Source organism: Falco peregrinus, chromosome 5 (genome assembly GCF_023634155.1).
Source record: "Falco peregrinus isolate bFalPer1 chromosome 5, bFalPer1.pri, whole genome shotgun sequence".
In the NCBI taxonomy this organism is placed as follows: Eukaryota; Metazoa; Chordata; class Aves; order Falconiformes; family Falconidae; genus Falco; species Falco peregrinus.
The window spans coordinates 69685592-69701978 of record NC_073725.1 but is presented as its reverse complement, the minus strand read 5'-3'; the positions used below and the strand labels follow the sequence as shown (position 1 = coordinate 69701978).

General features: G+C 49.3%; 1 protein-coding gene across 13 annotated transcripts in view; it reads right to left on the bottom strand.

Moving 5' to 3' along the window:
• The window catches only part of LOC101922769 (excitatory amino acid transporter 4), a 34520-nt gene extending 18496 nt beyond the window's left edge, over positions 1 to 16024 (bottom strand). For 3 of the 13 annotated variants that reach the window (XM_027783222.2, XM_055806021.1, XM_055806014.1), the window contains exon 1: positions 143 to 314. The gene's annotated coding sequence lies outside the window, so the exon portion shown is untranslated. The other 10 variants (XM_005234992.4, XM_055806018.1, XM_027783218.2 and 7 more) reach the window with 7 other exon arrangements.
• Between the last annotated feature and the right edge of the window lie 363 nt (positions 16025 to 16387).

Genomic DNA, 16387 nt, shown 5'->3' with positions numbered 1-16387 from the left:
GTGTTGAGCCAGGAGCATAGAAACGCAGACTCACCTCTCCTCCAAACCTTGCCTCTCTGAGAGCTGGACCATACCACAGCAATGGCATGAACTCCTGTGTGGGGGAAGTGGGAGCAGAACCCACCCATATAAAGAGACTCACCTGCTCTTTTCTCCAGAGGTGTCCCCATCCACGTGCACTGGAAAATGTATTTTTGTGCAAACAGAATGAAATTTCTGTTTCGATATGGGAAAGTTCAGGATTAGTCATTAGATCCCATGTTGCACTATATGCTCAGCAGCCTTCTCAGAGCAAAACTTACTGCAGAGAAGGAACTCACCAGCAGAGCTTGCTCCTTGATGTCCCCACCCTCTTGCTGACTTGCTCCCTTTCTCCATCTGCATATTTTGCAATACAGTGGCCCCCTCCACAGCGCATTCCCTCTGCATTGCTGGCCTGAAATTGTGTAAATATTCTCTATTGCATCAGCTGGAAGTTCTGACTTCTGCAGTAAGTCATCCAAATACTCTTCCAGATTAATGGTCTGTCAATGGCTTGGATTTTCCTTCTTGGGAGGAAGACGGTGGCTTTGCTCTCGGTGAGGGTTCCCCTATTCACGGCTGCTTCTCCAGGCTCCACTCTGCCAGAAACACTGAGATATTTGAGAGAGCATTTTTGGAGGTAACTTCAAGGCTAGACCAGGAAGCACAGGATATTTTGCAAGAAAGTTCGGTGTTGCAAAACTAATGCCTAGTTCCTGGCAATAAGGTTTCACATAACAGTGGAATTTTGGCTATTTTAAGGACATCAGTCAGAAGATGGTGAAAGTGAAAAATGGGGAAGGAAGACTTTTGCACTACACTTTTCTGTCCTGCTCTTTTTGTGCAGATTCCTGCAGATTTTTGTGTGGTTATCTTCCCATCTACCCAGGGAGAAGAGTTCCAGCATGAGGGGAGGAGGGCAAGAGTGCTTAAGGACCTAGAAAGAGCTAGAAAACAGGAAATCTCTGAATCAACTGAGATGTATCTGTTCCAACTCTTAGTGGACGTTGAAGAACACTCCTCCTCTTCATGCCTTGTCTCTGCTAAAAACAGCCAATGTCAGAAAAGCTGAAACCATGCAGTGTGCAGAACTTTCCCATGAGCATGTTTTAAAGACAGAGTCATAAAATCCTGGCTGAAGGGAAAGAAGAGTTAGCCATCACACACTCACCAGGAGACAGCTTCGCTGGAGGCCACGTGTGGTAGCATCAGGGCAAATTTGCACCCCCTTGTCACAAATGGCACACTTTTGGCCCCCATGTGCACCCTTGTCCTTAAATACCGCTTTATCATAAAAAGAATGTAAGCAATGACATGAAACTAGCTTCGTTTTCCGAAGGGTATCCTAGCTCTTCTCAGATCTGTGACAAGGGGATGCAAATACGTCCACGCCTACTGAGTGGTTTCTTGCAAGTTTGTCCGACATTTGCACGGTGGAGAATGTTAAGCACAAACCCGAGGCTGCCCATCTGTGGTGGTAAGGACAGTGATGAAACAGCCCTGGGCTCTCTGCTCTGCTGCAGCCTGGTGGCACATGGGGAGAGCCTCATCCCCTGAAACAACGGGAACTGAGCAGCTCCAGACTTAGAAACTGAGAGTAAAATATTGCACACAGCAGAGAAACTGCTTGAAATACTATCTTGAATGGACAGTTTCACTACAGACTCTTAAAAGGCACACAGGTCCCCACATCCTTATCCATGCCCCTCTCCCAGAGAAAAAGCCAGCTTGTAAGAATGGAGAACTAGGGAAATCAGTAGAAGTAAAAGGCAATCTTCAAATTCATTTAGTTGAAGAAAAAAACAAATCAGTAAGGATACAAGCTCAGTGTCAAATCAACCAGATTTAAAAAAAAAAAGTTTTGCAAGTTTTGTATGAAAGGTTTTTAAAGCAACGGACATATCATGGGATGAAAGGGAAGATTCCCCTATGATCACTTGTGGTGACAGGTTGCTAATAAAGAGATTTCAGTTGTGAAGTCCAATAAGAAACTGTGGAAATGGCTGAGCTGTTCATCAGCTCACAAGTGACCTGGAAGATGAACTGCTCTGTGAATAAGTGAAAAGCAATAAACAGAAGAAGAATAAATTTTAGTCACTCTAGTGACTCCAAAAGATACTGGAAATATCACATAAAAGCACAGGCTGGCAGAAAAACAGTGCTAGGGATTATTATGGAAGAAATTAGGGGACAGAAAAGAAAATGGTCTTATGATGACCTACAAATATAGAGCATACTCCAGCCCTGCCCCGTTTGACTTGCTCCGACACCATGTGGCTACATCCTGGCTGGCCAGACCCTGCCCTGCTGGCCATTGGCTTATGCTCAGCTCCCAGTCCCTTTGGGAATTACAAGAGCCCACGCTGCGCCCTGACGAGGCTTTCTTGGAGGCCAGATATTTGGAGTTGTCCCCTGAAGGTGTAGGGTTGTGTCCTTTCGGTTGGGATAGAGTTAATTTTCTGACTAGTAGCTGGTATAGTGCTGTGTTTTGGATTTAGGATGAGAATAATTTCAGACTTTGCCTTGTGATAAAGTGCAGAGGCATGAATTATGCTTGTGGGGAATAATACAGTTTTCACGTTGTAACATTTGATGCTCAAAACTGGGGTTTTTTTAGTAGTCAGAAATCCACATGCACATCTTAAATATTGCTATGTCACGACAACAGAAAAAAAATGAAATCGTTGGGGCAAATTTTAAGTTGCTGCTGAAGGAATTTTGCATTTAACTCAGATTCTAAGAAAGCAACTGTGAAAGCCTTCAGTTTCTTCTTACTTTGTTTTTTGTGCAGGCTGAGCTTCAGGAAATAACCCAATGTTTGAATTTTATAAAGCTGCCATCACTGAAATGTTCCTGCACTCAGTTATTCAAACAGCAGCGTCAAGAAGTAGGTTGAAAGTATTTCTTAAGTTTCTTTTTCATGTGGCAAAAGTTTTTGCACTTCTGTGTAGAGGCAGTTTGCATCCATAAGGGCCCACAAGCAAGTTCGTATAGAGCAGCATGTCAGACTGCCAGCAGGGGTTAAGGGGAGCCTTTCCACAGGAATGCACGGGCCATGGATCTGGTCTGCTCCATCTACCTGTTTGACGGGCCATGGATCTGGTCTGCTCCATCTACCTGTTTGACGGTGTCTGGGAGAGCCCTTCGGGAATGGTGTCTGAAACTGGGGAGTGTTTGCAGAGCAGTGCCCAACGCTGTACGTCCCTAGGGCTGAGTCCAGGGGCAGGAGTTTGGGGGAGCTGGAGGAGACGGGCTGCACCTGTATGTGCAGAGCTACGCAGCTAAGAGTAGAAAACAGCTCCCAAGAGGTCAGGGCAGTGGTGCTGGCCAGGGCAGCTCCGTTCTGCGCAGCACTGGTGCACTGTGTTTCTGCCAGAGAGAACAGACAGTTTGTGCTGCCCACAGGGAACCCGTTCCACTGTCCTGTTGGTAACCAGTGGGGGAAACCCACTGTCCCAACAGAGCTTTGCATGCCTTAGCACTCCTTCACAACAGGAACAGAAACTGTATTTAAGCCTATGGAAATAAATCTATTGCGCACGGCTCCGTCCTCACTCCAGTCACGTGCAGCAGCCTTTGGGTCACAGGGCTGCCGGCTTTCTGAGCATGAGGAGAGCCTGCAGATCTTCGGCCTGGTTTTGTCCATGCAATGGTCAGGGTTAGGCTGCGCTGGGTGAAGAGGAAATGCATTTGACTACTTGCCATGGCCTGGATGAAACTAAAGGTTGCAAACTGCTAATGACAGTACAGCCTTGTCTTAGGGCCTCCATCCACTACATCACCCCTGGGATCCCAGAGCCCTCTGGAGGTCCCAGGTGGGACCAGCACTAGGGTCCAGAAATGCAGCTGTGTTTGTGCCAGCAGATCGAGGGAGGTGATCCCTCCCCTCTGCTCAGCACTGGTGAGGCCACGCCTGGTGTGCTGTGCCCAGTTCTGGGCTCCTCAGTACAAGAGAGACATGGGCACACTCGAGAGAGTCCAACAAAGGGCTACAAAGATGATGAAGAGACTGGAGTATCTCTCATGAAGTAAGGCTGGAAGACCTGGGACCGTTCACCCTGGAGGAGAGAAGGCTCAGGGGGATCTTATCAATGTATACCTGAAGGGAGGGTCTAAAGAAGACAGTGTCAGACCCTTCTCAGTGTTGCCCAATAACCAGATGAGAGGTGGTGGACACAGACTGAAGTAGCAGGAAATTCTTCTTAAGCGTAAGAAAAGGGTTTTTAACTACAAGGCAGACCGAACACTAGGTTGCCCAAAGAGGTTGTGGGGTCTCCATCCTTGGAGATATTCAAAAGGTGACTGGACAAGGTGCTGAGCAACCCACCATGGTTGACTCTGCTTTCAGCAGGGGGGTTGGACTGGGTGACCTCCAGAGGTCCCTGCCAACCTCAGCCATGCTGTGATCCCCCCATCTGCTGCTGATGTGCTGTGAGGCAAGGCTTTACAGACAGCACTGACACACCCTGTCCCTGACAGTGTCCTGGAGCTAATTTATATGTATAATTAGTACAGGGCTATGGTCTGGTTCCCCACTCTTCTCTCACCCTCTAACCCCTGCACACCACTCTTGCACCACACTGCAAGATAAACAAGATGCTGCTACTTCATGGAAATGGCCAACTGCTGTTTGTGGCTATTGGACAGATCATGAGGACCCCGGGGTGTCTCAGCAGAGGAGGAGCTGTCGGTCAAGTGGATCCGCTGTGAGATGCTTCTCTGGGACAAGGAAGGTCCTGGCCACTGGCAGGATATGGCATTACAGGGCACTCTTCCCACGGTGTGTGGGGTTGGAGAAAGTAAATGAAAAGTTCATGTGAAGACTTTATCTGCCTTCTGCCCTGCCCTGCCCCAGCAGTCAGTCCATGCCCTGCTCCCTGTGTGCCAGCATGGCTTTCTGATTGTTAATGTGCCCAAGAGATGTCAGCCGATTATCACATAACCAGCCCCACGGCAGGCAAAGCACCATGCGGACAGTGCAGCAGAGGAGAGCTCCAGTCCCCAGGGTTTCAGGCTCTTGCCTGGGACAAACCCAGTTGTCACTGCTCAGAACAAATGGATGGGAGGCAATGACTGAAATGCTGGTGCTTTACCTCACTGTCCCACTATTGCTAATGTCTGCATAGAAGAACACACAAGGGGTTAATCTAATTAGTCAGGTTTACTCCTGGGACTGACAGAAGGCAGCCAAATTAGAAATGCCCACCGCAAAGCCTCTCCCAGGTTTACCAGCCTCTGGGGACTGAGGGAAGAGTGGCAACGCAATCCCAGAGCGGCGGTGCTTGGGACAGCGTGTACGGTCACACCGCTGCCATGGGCATGAGCGTGGCACTCGGGCAAGCCTTGCTGCTAACAGGATGACACTGGGAAAGCATGTCAGGCAGGCGTCCCCCCTCGACAGCTGCTACCCCAGGCCCCCTCTTCCCTCTGCTAACACAATTTTTTTCTGTTGTTGTTGCTGAAAGCCAGCCAGCAACTGTGAAATAATCAGCACTTTCGAGCCCACTGTTTCTCTTGTCTCCAAGGAAACCCTGCTACTATGTTCAGCATCAAAACCAGGAGGGTTTTCAAGGAGGGAAGTCTCCACAGGTAGCAGAAGGGAAGCGCCCTAAGGCTGAGCAGAGGGAGGAATCTCTGCAGGAGAGGGGTTGGAAAGAGGTTTGCACAAGCTAGGCAGGTACGGAGGGGCAAGGCAAGGGGCTGCTGAGACAGCTGTACTAGCCTTTCCAAGGTGGACAGCTTCTGGTGCTGGGTCACCTAGTGAGTGGGCAGAAGTTACAGAGCCCATCCTTGTGTGGAGGGAGGGAAGGCTCAGTGTTTGCAAGGAAGGGATGTGCCAGGCTGTTCAAGAGAAGGCAGGCAGGGCCATGCTTCTCCCGCAGGACTCTGCTCTGGGGCCTGACAATCGCAGTTAGCAGCTATCAAGTCCTACACTTGCTTTTGGGCAGATCATTGGCACTCCAGGGTAGGAAGCTACAGCCCCTCCACCACCAGCTGGATGGGTGCTTTGCATGGACAGCAAAGTGGATTTCTGCATTCCTGCCTCACTTTCCCTCAACAGCAGCTCAGTGCCTGTGGTCAGGAGCATTGAATCCAGCCACTGTGCCAACAGCTGGGTTTTTTCAGTCCCGACGACCAGGATAGAGAGGGATTACAAAGCCCCTGGCTGGAGGCATCCTCACCCCTCACACTGTTGGATCTTTCGCAGCCTGGCCCATTGCTTGCCCTTGGGAAGGGAAGTGTGAGCTGAAAGCAACACTGCCAAAGCGCCTGTGCTGAAAATTTCCATTGCCAAGCCCAACTGGGGTGAACTCAGCTATCTTTGTGTTGCTATAGCAGCCCCTGGCAGGGCTTTGCTCAATGATGTGCTAGGGCATCTCCATTTCCCACTCACTATCTGGCAGCCAGCTCCCTCCCAGCCAACTCCTGCCATGACAATGGACCCCAGAGGAGATCAGATCTGCCGAGGGTTCAGCCACTGACCCAGCTAAGCTCTACAGCGACAAGGTGATCGCCAGCTGATCAGCTGCTTTGGGGCCTAAGTCTGGTACTGGGAGGACAAACGCTGCTTTCCCCACTGCTCCCTACTCATGCTAAGATCCTGTGATAAGCTCAGCTTGCTCTAGCTGCCCACCAGGCATTTCACCCCAGCCCAGAACATACAGTCCCACTTTTAAAGCACTCCCTGCTGGGCAGTCCCCTGTCCTGAAGCAGGGTGAGAGCTGTCCCTGCTGCTCTCTCATGCATATGCCCAAGGAAATCTCCTGCCATCCTCCTGTCCTGCTTCAGCCCCTAGACCTGGCACTGCTCTTATTCATGCATTCAGATTTGCTGACAAAACCACTCACCTGGAACAAGTGCCAGTCGTCAAGCAGGAAGGGCAGCACGTCTTTTTCGTCTTGGGGGATTATTCTGAGTTGTTTCGTTCTTTAATTCTTTAAAGTCAAAGGCAGGATGCAGGATTTTCTCCTTAGAAAGGTACAGCGTTAGCAGAGAGCTCTGAGCAGTACCTCCTGAGAGAGGAAAGGAAGACAGTAATATGCTCAGGATACATAGCAGTAGGGGCTGGGGGAGTGGCATGTAGGAGGAGACTGAAAAAATCTTCTATGATTGCAGGAGACCAGAGGACAGAAAGCACCTGTCACCACGATGTTGCGTATAGCCCACACTGGATTTAACACTACCTGTGTTTTTGCACTTTCTTCTGCCTCCTCACACAAGCTGCAAAGAGCATTATCAGGAACAGAGAGCAGGGCAAGCTGTCAAATGAGAACCAGATCTCATCCCCATCCCACTCCTGCCCCTTAGTCTATTCCTTCCACGAGGGTGACTGCCTGCAGAAATCCATCCAGCAGCAACAGCTGGATACCCTGAACGGGCCGGTCCTTCGCCGGTCCAGTCTAAGCAGGACCGCAGAGATCCAGACACACCCCTGTGTCCAGAGCAGCCTGTGGGGACGGACATGTGTCTGTGCCCCGGCCGAATCGCTGTGATGTCCTGTTGGTGTATTAGGCAAGTCACAAGGAGGAATCAATTCACTGAGTGTGCAAAGAAAATAAATCAGCAATATGGTCCATCAGGGAGCCAGGCTCTGCTTTCAAGGAAGCAGGAGAAAATTCCACTGTTCTTACTCGCTGATCTCTTAGGTATCGATTCCTGCCACAGTTTCTTTGATAGAAGTCCCACATTTCAAGATTTCCATTAATGCACTGTGCCAAAACCACAAGTCAGATTGCAGGTGTGAGCACCACACAGCCCGTGCTGGCCTCTGAACTGGGCAGAGTGAAAAATTATGTCTAAAACCCAAGGTCCAGCACCAAGGTTAGACCAGCACCTCTGTTTCTATTTCTACCAGGTATATGACTTACAGGGGACATGTCAGTTGTTTCCTGACATTAGCCTTCTCCTTAATTCAGGTGGCACTGGTGCAGGGACTTTGCTGCATACTCCCACTTTAGCACACAAACAGCGATGCATTGTGCCTGCCGCTAGAACTTGCCGTGGAGTTTGAATTCATCCAGCAAGGGGTAGGTCAAAGCCAAAGTGTCAGGCTCATCTGATGGAGAGTTCTGGAACTGCAATCCCTCCCCTCCTCCCCCTCCGAGCCCTGTGTCCCTATCAGACTCTGTAGGAAAAGGAGAGCCAAACCTCTTCAGCCCAGGTTACGGAGAGCAGCTCCCAACACCAAAGGGCTTTTTGCCAACAGTAATCATAGAATCAAAGAGTCATTTAGGTGGAAAAAGAAAAATGATCTTAAAGGTCATTGAGTCCAGGACAGTGATTAGATGGGACTTTGCTGGATGGGCCGTTTGGAGCCCAGGGTCTTGACTATCTCTGTCATCACCCCTTGTTTTAACTTGCTCCATCTGCCAGATCAGCATGGGCACGGGCCATTGCTGCATCAGGGGACAAGGACACACTGTCTGCACCCAACACGTTGCTCGATCTTCACACAGCTTGGTTGCCCACATGTAAGTGGAGGAAATGGCACTAACCTTCCTGAGGAGGGCTGCACAAGTCCTGTGAGGTCTTGGGTCACACGTGTCAGCTGGCGCCTGGAAACCCAAGCCCTGTACCCTGCAAAGTCGCAGTCATCTTTCCAGCAAATTGCCTATTGGAATGGGCTACACAAATAGATAATTTTATTCCAAAATGAATGTCTGTGGTTACGGGGAATAGGCTCCAGCCCTCTGCCTGCACCATGCACCCAAAACACTCCTGCAGAAGTGTGGCTGAGAGCCAGTCCAGCCAGAGGAGTAAAAAGAGGTGGATCATTGCAGTGCGGCCCTGTACACAGCTGATCTCCTCTGCTGGGTCCACAACATCGGCTGCTGGCAGGGGAGCCGCAGCAAAAGGACATCTGTTATTCCTCGTGCCCCTGCTTCTCTCAGTGGTTTAACCAGCAGCTTTTCTTACAGCAGGGTAGCCTGCCAGCGGTCTACTGGATGCTCGGTGACCTGCAACAAGGAGCACTCTTCGCCTGGTGCTACCCGGAGAGGGGCAGAGCTGCCACCCCACAGCCCTGTGCGCTTCTCCCTGAACCTACCCTGGGGAGAAATGGTTGGCTAACAGTGAATAATTGTCCTTGCCCACTTACTCTGCCTGAAGTTCAGCTTGGCTGCTAGGATCTGTGCTAATTCCTACCCAGTTTTCCAATCCCCAGGTTAACACACCCCTAGGCCTTTTTTAGCCATAAACTGACAGTGATGAACACTTTAAACTTTCTCCTTCAGCAGCTTCTCCCATGTTTCATTTTGACTTACACCTGTGGCAGTTTCCAGACACCTTTGAGTTATTAAATAGGACACAGAGCAGCAGTCTGAAGCTATGGAGGTGAAGAGCTCTGATCCCTCAGGATGGAGGTGCCTGATGTCCAGGCAGAGTCTTTCCAGGGTGGAGCAATCCCTGGGGCACAGCCCCCATGGTGAACTAACTCCCCAAAGCCTCCCCCCTCTCCACAATTGCCAGGCACCTTTGATCATCCACATCGCACAGAGGCCACGTGATACTGCGACTTATCAACAGCAAAGGGAACTCACGATGCCACCCTTGCGAGAGGCAATAAGGCATGACAACTGCACCTCGTGTCACTTAGTCACCTTATCAAGGATCCTCTGATGCTATCCTTGCACAGATGTTTGAAGATGAAGTAAGGGCTTGTTGGGAAACAGCCTGGAATAGCTTTCTCAAGTCAGCTCCTGGCAACTTTCTCCACAAAGCACCTTTCAGAATTATTTATGCTAGTCTCACAAGTAGACTAAAAAATGTTACATAGGGACAGGGCAGTTTGTTTTGCACCCATTCCCTCTTTAAACATGCCCTCAGTCTGTATCTGCTGAGCTTGGAAAGATCTTGGTCCTAAACAAGTGAAGTTCTTGGCAAAGGACTCCTGAGACTGATTTCTACAGAGGGCTTGCGTGTCCAAAGAAGGGGTTTGCAGGTCCAGTAGAACACCTACTTCTTTATCATCTTTTTCTTTAAGAAAACAGATATCAATTATCAGGTCTTTAAAAAGCAGAACACTTTAAAGATAGGCTAAGTGTTGATTCATAACATAACAATAAGGAAAAAGCCCACACATGAATCTCTGTTAGCACAGAGTTATGGCCAGGTGCAACAAGGCTTTTCCCCCCCATCCCAGGTTAACTCCAACAAGCAGATCCCACGCCTTGCCCCAGCACAGCCACCAGCCCCCACGAGGTTTCAAAGGTTCATCTCCTGCCCGCGCTGTTTCTCCATCCCCTTCAGGCCAGCCCACCCTGCTTCTCGCCTCTGCTGCGCCTGGATTCTTCCTTCTCCCGGCTCCCCTGCCAGCCGGCCTCTCCTCATCCCAGCCCCCTGCTTCTCCCAGGGCCTCTCCTACATCCAGGGCACGCTCGCTCTGCTCACTCTACTTCCAGATCTCTCTCCATCCAGAACTCCTCTCCATACAGTCCTCAGAGCTATTTAACTACTCAGCAGGAACCAGCCACAGCTGTGCATTATCCACATCAACCAACCCTCCACCCCTGAAGCCAGCCCACAGTTGTACATTATCGATGTTAATTAACCTGCCTTCATTCCTCTAGAATTTCTCTACAGCCCTGTCACCTGAACAAGCGGGTGGCTGGGGGATGTCTGTGAACCATCCTCGCCTCCATGTGTCATAGGAACAGGGTTGTTTTCTGCTGGAGTGCAGAAAGCCTCTGGGGTATTCCCAGTTGCCAATTGTCATGGGGAAAGATGTGATTTTCTGGTATGTTAAGCAATTCGTCAACCCTTCCTTCCCTGGATTTTGCAATTCTGTAGTCTTGTTCTCCTTGTTACAGTAACCTTAATTTGGGGGTTGGGATTAATTTTGTATCCTGCACTGCCGGTTTGGCCCAGGGAGCAGAGTCCAATTATGCAGCTGCGACCTTCATTCCAAGTTAGCAGAGTTTCTGCAAATGAATCTCCTTCGTGTTTCACAGAGCTGCTCAAATAATGGAATTTCCTTCCTATGGGAAATGCCAATGTTTCAACATTTATTTTTGCCCTATTTTGGAACAAAAAGTCAAAATTTCAACTCTTGCAACAAATGAAGTTCAGGGAAATTCAGAAATGTGAGGAAATGTTTTGGTTTGGATCAAACTGATGTAAATCTGCTCCTACCTGAGCTGTAATATTTCTTCATGTGGGTGCCTCTCATGATATTTCTGTTGCAGTGTCCCCCTGCAGCTGGGCTGCTATGGTGCATCAGCCTCGAGGGAGAGCAAAGGCCAAGGAGAACAGGGCCAGGAGAGCTAAAAGAGAAAGAGCCCGCGGTGCAGTTCTCACTGACAGCACCTGCCCGGACATACTGGTTAGAATTTCTGATGCGACAACGGAGCAAAGAAAGAGATAGTTAAAAACCAGTATATCTGATGACAAAAATTATTACCCCAGATTTTTGACTGGGTAGTTTCAAGTGATGAGTGAGACAAACCGTTGTGAGCTCCTGAAGCTTCTGTTGTTCAAAACGGCCCTCATTTTCTCCTTGGCTCTGCAGAAAATGAAATGTCTGAGCTGGCAATTAATTACTTCACAGGAATGGCTCGTGTGGCTTTCCAAAAACAACATGAGACTTTCTTTTGGGCACCCTGTACTAGTGAGTTGTACAAACTGGAGAAAGTCAAAAAAACATGCTGTTGTTTCAAGTAGCTCAGTCTGATACTACTGTGGGCTAAGTCTGCCTTCTCTGAGCTGGGAAAACAGGATGGAAATGATTTACTTCTGCTGCTCTGATGATATATTTGTCCAAATTTAACTCGGCCCATTTTCTTTGGCGTTCTCTGCATGATATTACCATCGGCATTGTGCTCTTCCCCAACAGCTCCCAACGCTGTATATGTGTAAATGTATTACAAGGACAAAAGGGACCAATTCTGATGCTAGTCTGACCTCCTTTTTCAGGACAGGAATAGCCCTGTGTTAATTAATTTTCTTTTAAGTAGAATATACTATTTAGAAAAATTTCTGAACCTCCATCACTCTTTTCTGGTGTGATGAATTCACCACAATTCCAGGCAAATTATGTAAGCCTGGGTCTACCTGACCCTAGAAATTGTGCGTGAGGAAGAGGCAGTCAGCTGCTGCTGCAGAGGAGCTGAACTGGACTTACTGGTGTTAGTGGCAATACTGACATGGACAAACCAAAAAGCTGTAGCTTAGTCGGTGCGGATATGCAAACACTCATGCATACAGCACCTGCAGACACAGCCTGAGAGGCCAAAACGCAAATGAGAACTGGCATCTGAAAAGCTTAATCAAGGTGGATGATCCTGCAGCAGTCACTGGGACAGCAGCACCTCCAGGTTTTTTCTAGATGCCCCCTCAAATCATCGCTTCCCTCGGCATAAATTCATGTGCTTCCTCCTCTTCTCTTCCCAAGTGAGGTCTTAGGCTACAGACTGAGGTGGTGTGTTGGCTTCCAGGGTCTGACTTTGCAATTTGCTTTCCATTAGGAGTCTATCCAGTTATTCAATGGCTTTCTGGAAGGAGAATCCAAAACTACAGGACTTCAGGGAAAGGAAAGCGCTAGAGGAAATCTGCACTCTTGGCTTTCCTTCACTGAATTACAAAATCCCCTAAAAGCAGCTGCTTTCAGCCACTCCTGATGGACTTTGTTTTTCATTCTCTCAAGTTCTCTCTAGGAGAAGCATGATCTGCCTCTCTTTTCTTGAGACATTTATTTCACTCTTTTAATGACCCTTCTGACATATTTCTTAGGCTCCTAATTTTGACAAAACATCTGTTTGCCTTAGGGTAGAGCCTTGCCATAAGACCCCCACGTGGAAAATTCAAAGATTCCTGGATACAGCAGGAATCTTCCCATCTTCCCCACTGTGGAGCATCTCCTGGAAGCTGTATCAGAAAGGTACAGAATCTCATCTGAAGGACTGCAGGTGGTATTAAATGCATCTCCTCGCCTATCTGCCTTTGTAGTCAGGGAATCGTGTCTTATATCAGTCATGTTTAGCTATCTGCCTGTCTTCGGATCGTATCCATTCAGCACAATCTTTGCCAGATCACTCTTTTATAGGTGTAGATACATTAATGCAGTCATAAGTCAATAAACCAGCTTTCACATTAACAGTTGACTCGATCGAGCTTCATAAGCTTTCTGCCTCCTGCTACATCTTCGATCACTTTGAAGCGTTTTGGGGAAGGTACGGCCTCCCCCTCCCCTTAACAGCTGTCAGAGCTGGTGTCTCAGGGACAGTTCTGCTCCATTCGGTGCAGCAGTAGGGTCTGCTGGGCACCCTTCACCCACCGGGACTGCCCAGATTTGGTGCCTGGGTCTCCCTGGCACATGCAGGCAGCGTGCACACACAGCAGGGGGCTGTGATTCCGGGGGTCTCTGTAAGCGTGGAGGGTGCTCTGAGCTGGCGCTCCCCTGCCAGCACGCAGCATAGCTGTGCAAGGGACCCCTTCTCCCTCTAACACCATCCTTGCTGAGTCCCCAGGCAGGGATTTCTCCCCATCCCCTGTCATGGATCGCAGAGCAGATGGGCGAAAGGGCAGCCCCCGACGCCTGTGGGTGTGGGGCTGAGCTGAGGCAGGGCCCAGGTCCTTGCACAGAGAAGCCTGGAGTGGTGCTGGCTGCGCGCTGTCAACAGCAGCAACGCAAACTGTCTCACAGCTCATTACAGAAACTGAGCCAAAGGGAAGGCACGTTCCCAGCTTATCAGGCCACCTCCTCTGTGAGCTCTCTGATCTACTTTTCCAGTGATTGTTCCTGACCCAGGAGAAGCCCCTGAGAAATCTCACAGTTCATAGCCTGCAGCTAAACGGGCATCCGCAAGCAGCCACGGCGGGGAGCCGGGAGCGTGGCACATGCAGTTGGACTAACCAGCTGGAAAATTCCACTCCTCTTCGTTGCAGCAGACCATGCTGAAGCGTTCGGGAAGCAAACCTTGCCAGCGGTGTGTTTATCTGCTCGCCAGGCTGCTGCTCCACGTTGCTGCTGTGAGTGGTGTCACATTTGCCAGGATACCTGCACTATCTGCTCAGCCCTCTTTTAGCACCGTGATACGAAGTAGCTCTGGAACAGCGTCCTGCATACTTTGCTTCACAACATATTTTTTTTAGCACAGCTGACAGTCAACACAGAGTGACACGAAGGGTGAGTATCCGGAACAGAGATGCCGGCAGAGCTGACCACTCCTCCCGCGCTGGCCAAGCTGAGCACAAGAACCCAGTTCCTCTGATACTTTCACTCCTTGCACCTCTGCTAAGTGATCAGCTCCAGACAACCTCTCCTCACCCCAGTTTAACTCAAAACCTGCTCACTTGCATAAAATTGGTTAAACAACTTGCAGCCTACAGTCCCTTCTTACTTAAAGACTATCAAACCATAAATGATAAAGTAATACTGATAAATGCTAGCCATTCAACGCTGAAGGAATCCTGACTGCCTGACGATCTGACAGCTTTCATGTGCCGCCAGCCCCCATTTCTCTCTCTCTCTGCTTTATTTGTGCACATTTTTCCCTTTTCTCGATGCATTCCCACCCACCCACACACTCTTACCTTCTGAATTTGCAGCTGTGCTTGCTGTAGGCTTGTTTAATCCCTTGTTAGGAGGTGAGAAAAGCCTGCAAGTGTCTGGGCAGAAAGCCTCATGCTACAATGTCACTCAGGTCACCAGCATGCACCCAGCGCTAACCAATGGGAATAAATCCCAAGGGAATTACACAGCTGTAAATCCTGGAAACTATGCTTCACACTTTGAATGTACTATTTCTAGTTCCCTTGCAATGCTATGCAATGAAATAATACAGAAACCTTTGGATTTAAGCAGCAAATAAAGAAATAAACATTATTCAGACTTTCCGCCCTAACACTCCTAAAACATGGAGTGTCTCATTGCACCCCGCTGCTGCTGTTCATGGGAGGCACAAGGAAACACAGAGCAAGCGGCTCCACAGTTGTCCAAGGGGCTGAATGTCCACCTTGCAGCAGTAACATGCTCTTAGTGCTGACGAGGAGGGGAGGGAGGCACAGGCAAGAAGCACGCTTTGAAGGATTTGACTTAGCTACTCAGTAACAAGGTTATTTAATAAGGCTTCAATTCCATGATATGCTTCCCCTCGGACAGGTTTTTTAGATGCGTAAGTTTCATCCACGTTTAAAACACTGCCTTACAAAAAGGGTTGATGGGTGAGGTCTGTTAGCGCTTTCCAGGTCAGCTAATTTAAAATATGGAGTCAGAAGAGAGACTGAAATTTAAGGAAGTGATGCTTGCTCAGTCTAACCAACATTTCCAGGCATCTAGCACAAAAGTTAATTCTTAAGTTCTGGTTAAAATGTGTAGCCTGCATAGCTGTGTTAGAAAATTGAAAGGCTAGACAGAAGTGACAGTTGGTGTCCTGCCTTTATTTACATGAAGCCCAAAAAGCAAAGCTGCTTCTCAAAGGTCAGAAGTGTGCGAGCTTCAGCTCACAAAACCTGGATTTGTGTAAACTTTGTAAGAATGAATTCTATCAGAGATATCCCATACCCTCATCACCTATTCCTGTGATGATGAGAAATGGAACAAAATCTTTGAAAACAAGAAATAAGAAAGAGTATTTGCAAGTCCCTTAGCACCTTTAAGGCTTCCCTGGGTCAGGAGTACTGCCCCCATTTGGGAATAATAAAGTTTTTACGCAAAATCCAGCAGCAACCTGAGTATTACCTTTACAGGGTGCTCACCATACCTTCACGCTGTGGACCTGGAGTGAAGCTGGAGTGGTAGGGGGGAGCACAGGTGGCTCAGGAACCAGCCTCTGCCTGCTTAGGTTGAACGACAGCATCTGCAAACCCCCAGCTGCAGAGTGAAGCCAGGCACCAAGCTTTGGAAGACGGAAAGAAATCCTTTGGAGAGGAGCAGTTAGCCACATGCATCACCTCCACGGCTTGCTCCTTATTCCTTCTTGTGCCTGTGACTCCTGCTGGCCCCACTCCCACCCCTCCAGCATCTGACCACTGCCCGGGGCCAGGCTTGGAGCCAGGGCTGGTACAAGCTGTGGCTGTGCATGGCTATCTCCTGGCCGTGCATGGTATCTCCTGGCCGTGCATGGCTATCTCCTGCCTGTGCATGGCTATCTCCTGGCCGTGCATGGTATCTCCTGGCCGTGCATGGCTATCTCCTGCCTGTGCATGGCTATCTCCTGGCCGTGCATGGCTATCTCCTGGCCGAGTGCTGTGCACAGGGAGCGCACAGTGAAAGCAGGCAGCTGGCAGGGCTCCGGCCCCCCTCGCTTGCTGCTGGGGGATGCTGGGCAATGGTGGCCAAGGGCAGCGGGAGCTGCTGGAGGCGAGAAGCAGAAAGGAGCCAGGAGGCCTGCAGTCAGGTCTTGCAATGCTGACAGCCGAGGGAGACAGA